The sequence below is a fragment of the Parasteatoda tepidariorum genome, chromosome X1 (genome assembly GCF_043381705.1).
Source record: "Parasteatoda tepidariorum isolate YZ-2023 chromosome X1, CAS_Ptep_4.0, whole genome shotgun sequence".
Lineage (NCBI taxonomy): Eukaryota > Metazoa > Arthropoda > Arachnida > Araneae > Theridiidae > Parasteatoda > Parasteatoda tepidariorum.
This window is the reverse complement of record NC_092214.1, coordinates 83,603,664-83,609,663: the sequence shown is the minus strand read 5'-3', so window position 1 is coordinate 83,609,663 and position 6,000 is coordinate 83,603,664. Positions and strand designations below refer to the sequence as shown.

The 6,000-nt window shown below is 30.3% G+C and overlaps 1 protein-coding gene across 2 annotated transcripts in view; it reads right to left on the bottom strand.

The window, feature by feature from the left end:
* LOC107455242 (neuropeptide CCHamide-1 receptor-like) overlaps positions 1-6,000 on the bottom strand; it is a 323,522-nt gene that overhangs the window by 241,115 nt on the left and 76,407 nt on the right. The window lies entirely within an intron of this gene.

Here is a 6,000-nt window from a genome sequence, read left to right as displayed (position 1 = left end):
TATATATATCATCGTATTTGCAACAAGGCTATAAGGACACTTATCTTCTTATCTCATTTTTGTGTCTAAATTGTTTCTTATCATCCTTTAATTGCCTCATTACATTCATATGATTACACATATATAATTAAAAATTATGAAATGACACCAATTTTACATTTTCTTACTGTTATTTTCTAGCAAAGTTTAAAATTGAAATTCCCTTATTTTAGTTTTTTGTTGTTGTTGTTCTTGCATAATGATTAACTTATCCAAGCGTACTTATCCTATTTTCGCACACGGAGAAAGAAATTCAAGTAAAATTACAGTACTACATTTTAATGACATTTTTGGTAAGAAAAGAACAATAATTCTGGATAAAATAACCAATATTAAAATCATCCATTATATTTAAATCATTCATTATCTTGAGAAGAAACAATTTTAACTTTTGATTAAATCATATTTTTGGAAATTTTTTTAAATTTTTTGGTGAATTTACCGTATTATATAGTAATGGCATTTCTGGTAAAAAGAAATATAAATCTCGTTGAAATAATCTAAATATACGGTATTTAAACCATTCATTTGGTAATTTTTCCGTTTATATGGAACGGTTTAACGTAAGTTCTGGTTTTCAAAATTATATTTCTTCTTATCACATATTTACTTAATAAAAATTATTAAGCTTATTGGTATACCCATTGAGCAAGAAACACGGTAAATTTTTTTAAATTCTGACCACTTTTTTCTCAGTATATCTAAGTTGCCTCTTATCATTCTTTTTTCTTCTTGTCAAGTTGTACTCATTACTTATAGACTATTTATTGATTTCAGTTTTACATATTTTTAACATTACTTTCCTGAAAATTTTGAGAAAAAAAAGTCAGTAAAATTAATTTTTAACGTTATTGTAATTCATTACATTTTTTAAGTAAAATATTCATTCCCTTTTACAAAATGTTCGTATTTAAATTTTTTCTTATCAGTTTTTTCTCTCCTTATTTCATTGTACTTATTAAATTTAGAATTGTTAATTATTAGTTGACTCTATAATAACACACCATTAATTTTCAATAAGATTTAAAATGAAAAGTGGAAATTTTCTGTTATTTTCTTAGTATCACAATTATTTACTAACTTTTTCAATCGCTCTTATCTCAATTTTATACCTAAGAGCTGATAACAATTTATCTCTTTCCAATCCTGTATTCTTTTTTGATACTACAATTTTCTCATAAATTTCTATGCAAATTAAATATAAATGAAAAAAGAAATTGTATATTTGAAACATAGATTTTAAGTTGATGATAGCCTTAATACAAAATAGAATCTATTTCAATTTGTTTTCACAAGAAGAATCTTATTCAGAAAATCATTTACTTTTTCATGTACTCGTACAAAATTTATTTGGCTAAAAATGATCTACATTAACTGTGATTCTCTCAATCTACCCTTCAAAATTTATTTGAATATACCTTATTTCTTTTTCTTTTGATTGGTAATTATACAATTTTTTTGATAAATAATTTGAAAGATAAATTCTTTTTATACTTTTTCATGTAAAAATGAAGAAGAATTAATAAATTAAATTTAAAAAAATTCTTTTCGGAGTTTGAAAAAGACAGCTCCAATATACATTCCTTTCCGTAAATTAATTCAGAATTACCCGGAAATCGAAGTCTAAAGTAAACATTTCAGCTGTAGAACTATCACACACATTTTCAAGAATAATATGCAAATTAAACTAAGCCACCAGATAGTTCGTCACGATGACGATAGAGTAAGAGAGGGGCATACTAGCAAAGAAGCAAAATTGTTCACAAGCCTTCTAAAAGCTGCCCAGTGCCATAACCGAATAGTTATGACACAGAAGATGAAATTGGATGATTTCTAACGTGGTGGAATTATTGGCAAACTTAACTCAAGTGGAAGTATCCAAAGAAATTGGAATTGCCCAAAGTGTTGTCTCTAGTCTTTGGTAACGATTCCAAGATGATATAAATACTAGTAGAAGTTACAGTACAGGTCTCTCCCAAGTTACAACACCGAATGAAGACAGGCATTTGGCAGTAATCGCCAAAAGAAGCAGGTGGAGCCTCTCCTGTCATGTCAGCTATCTGCTGCTACAGGTACTACAGTTTCAAAGCAAACCGTGCATAGACATCTAGAAAATATTGGTTCATATGCTCGCTGACTAGTCAGTTGTGTTCTGCCTACGGCAATCCACTTTTGCCAGTGCTTAGCTTGGAATAGAAAGCATACAATTTGGACATTTTCATTTTTATATTTTATAACCGTCATTGAACAGCAGACCAGATTTTGAGTTTACGGCTACCAATATTCAACTCCGTAGCTTTGTAATCTAGAATCCAATCCAGATGTCAAGATAACTCCTGGACCAAGTATATGGAGAAATTTAACGAATTCTTATGAAATGTTTAAAACTCCTTCTTTGTGTATTTTTTTCAAATAACAAGAATGCATTTGCAATAAGAAAAAAAAAGAATGTGAAAAAGCTGTAGAATTCACTCATGACGGAACTGAAACGAGTCTTTCTTCCCCAATCGAAATTTTATTTGTTCTGGAACAACCCCACTATCTTTAAAAATGATAAATTTCCATCAGTGTCAATTTAAGACCCACCACAATATCAGAAATAGTTACACGCAATTTCCATAATATTTTGGTTAACTGTCTCAAAACGCGGAAAAGTAGCATCAGTTTTCATCGATGAAGGCGTGAAATTTGTGCTGAAATCTATAAAAAAGTAAGTTGGGGAAAATTATTTTACCCAATCTTAAAGCTATGCACGGAGACAAATGACACAAGATGATGATCTTCCTCAAACTCCGAATTTTATACGTAATGGGGCAGAGGCAATTTGACTGATTTTCTGCTAGAAGATGAAGTGCCCCTGAGCTCTCTGAATCTTATTCTCTTCGATTATTTTGCTTGCGGTAAGTGCTATCAAAACTTGATAATGTAAAACGTAGAAATTAGAATCAATTTTGAATTATTATGCAGGAACTAAGGGAAGAGATTCCATGCTTGTTAAACGTTCTGCTTGCACCAGTTTTGATAAAAGACCATAAAGCTTATAAAAAGTTAATTGATGAAATCATTCCAACCCATTTGCCTTATTGACCTTAAATATGTTTCTTTTGGCGATATCAAAATCATAATAAATTTAATTCCCCCTAGCAAATTTTTGCTTTAAACTTCATTAGAACTTATTGGTTACCTTGTACATAGTAAAAACAATGCAGAGTTGAAACACTTATGCGTATCTTTAATTTTTGAATTGTTTAACAGCGCTGTTATAAAGGTTGAAGTTTAATATTTGAATAAAAATTTATAAATAAAACAAAATAGGCAGTAGAAAAACTGAGTAACAAAACTGAGCAATTTAATTTACATAAATTGTTTTACGTTATATGCAAACTTTAGCGTGAAAAAAATATAACACTTTTTGATCTTTTTAGGTCTTCTTGGGCGTCACTTCAGTGAAAAAATAACATTTAAAATGCAAACAAAAAATCCTTTCTTTTTTTACTGTAAGCAAGCAAAGATGTTCAACAACAACCATTAAAATAAAAATAAAAAGTTGCTCCAAAAATCATTTTTTTAGAATACCTCTGAGAAATTTATCTGTGCAAAATAACAGGACTATGCTTCTTTAAGTTGGAAGTGCCAAAAAAGGAAGGGAGGAGAATAAAATCGGATTTACTCTATGACTACGAACGACTTAAGAATAAATAAAGAGCAAATCAATAGAAGTTTCTTCGATATTTTTAAGCATTACTGACTTATTTTTCCAAGTTAAGTGTAGAACAGTTATCTTAAAATATGAAATTCATAGATTTGAACTTTAATTTTTTTTTAAAAAAACATGAGTTTAATCGTTTACTCTCTGGGAAGAAATTTGGAAAAATATAAAGTTTAAAATATTTTTTTTTAATTTTTTTATCAGCAAAATATTTCTCTTAAATTAAAATCTTCATATAAATGTAGTAAGTAAACTGAAAAATCAGGATCTTAGCAAATATTGCCAGCATTTTGTAATTCGCCAGTCTCGATTTGAACGTCTTCAGTATTTTCAGAATAACCTTTCGTTCTTTAAGACTTGTTGAAATAGGCTCATATCTATTTAAACTAATTAGGACATGTGTGAAAAATTATACTCACTTTTACTGAATTTGTTTCGGCTCATTGCGATGAGCCCTGTGTTATGCCGTCGACCTACTAAGTTCATTTCAAAATTAATCAATTCATCTCTTATTTTACCAAAATTTATCTCTTATGTTAAAAAGCTTCATATATACATAGTTCGGTTTTACCCTGTCCCGCCCCTATTTCGGGGCATCCAGGGAATACTGTTGAAGGATCGATTCAGGCCAGATCCTCCATTTTGTTTTCAGAAAGTCTTTTAAAAATATCTTCAATTCCTTTGATTAGTTTCTTTTAATTCCAGTTTCTTTTAATGGTATCAAAGTTGAAATTTCTCGTGAAAAATTTATGTGTAAAGTATGTGTTCGATAGCTTCATAAGTTTTACAAACTTTGCAGTTCGGATCTTTTCCGAACAATTATGACTGATAACTACCTTGGGTTCCATGGTTAGTTAGAAATTGATTGATATAAAAGTTAGAGTAGATTTTTCGATTGCGGACTTTTGGGATAAATTGGTAAGTGTGTCGGTCTTTTTTATCATCACTATCCCATCTTTGCCATGTTAAGCTTCATACATGCACCGAAGAGCCATTACATTATGACTACCCTGCTAATAACATGTAGGTCCACTTTTAGCCCTCAAAACTGCTAGTATCCGCCGTGGCAGTGATTCCACAAGCTGCTGATAGGTAGTCTGAGGTATCTGGTACCAAGCGCTCACCAACTGGACCTGCAATTTCCTCACATTGCGAGGGGGTAGCGTGGCAGCACGAATTTGGCTTTCCAAGTAGGACCACAAATGCTCTATTGGATTAAGGTCAGGTGAATTTGGGGGCCAAGACATAACTTGAAAGTCACTGGAATGTTCCTCGACGATTCGATCCTTATGACATGGTGCATTATTCTGTTGGTAAACGCCATCCCCCGCAGGAAAAACTGTTGTCATGAATGGGTGAACCTGGTCTGCAACTATGTTCAAGTAGCTTACAGACGTCAGGGATTGTTCTATGAGGATTATGGGTCCTAATGTGCCCCATGAAAACATTATTCCTGGGTGAGACCATTGTTATAGATGGAGGGTGGTCATAATGTAATGGCTTCTTGGTATATATATAAGGCTCATATCTATTTAAACTAATTAGGACATGTGTGAAAAATTATACTCACTTTTACTGAATTTGTTTCGGCTCATTNTATATATAGTGATTTCGCACATTTATCTATTATGTTTAAGGCTTTCAGATTCTTGAGGAACCGACAACAAATTACAAACCGAAAATAGTGTTTTTGAACACCCTGTGCCGAAAAATGTAGCAATAAATTTGTACCTTGTAACAATTATTTTGGTTATTATATTTAATGATTGCACAAAGTTCCGTAAATCTAGATTAGATATTCATGGAGATATGGACATTTTTATAAAAAAAACTATTTTTTTGGTCAAACTTTTTTTGCTATAGTTTTAAACATTTTCACTAAGATGAAACAAAATTTTTAGAGAAGATTAAAATTTATTACAAAATGTTTGCTTTAAAAATTGAAAATATATTCAATATATAAGTAATTAAAGTAATTATTTTATACTGCACGGAAAAAATCAATCATTGCAATCACTGCATAAGATTTCGAAAGCCTAGCTTAAACATTCATAGAGATATGGACATTTTTATAAAAAAAAACTAATATTTTTGCCTCGTGTTTTCTTGCTATAACTTTAAAAATATTCAGTAAAATTAACAAAATTTTTGGGACAATTAAAAATTAAAATTTTTTTTTTTAAATTCGGAAAAAGTTTGCTTAAAATTACGCAAGATAGGAGTGTTTAAAGTAGTTCTTTTGTAATGCGCAT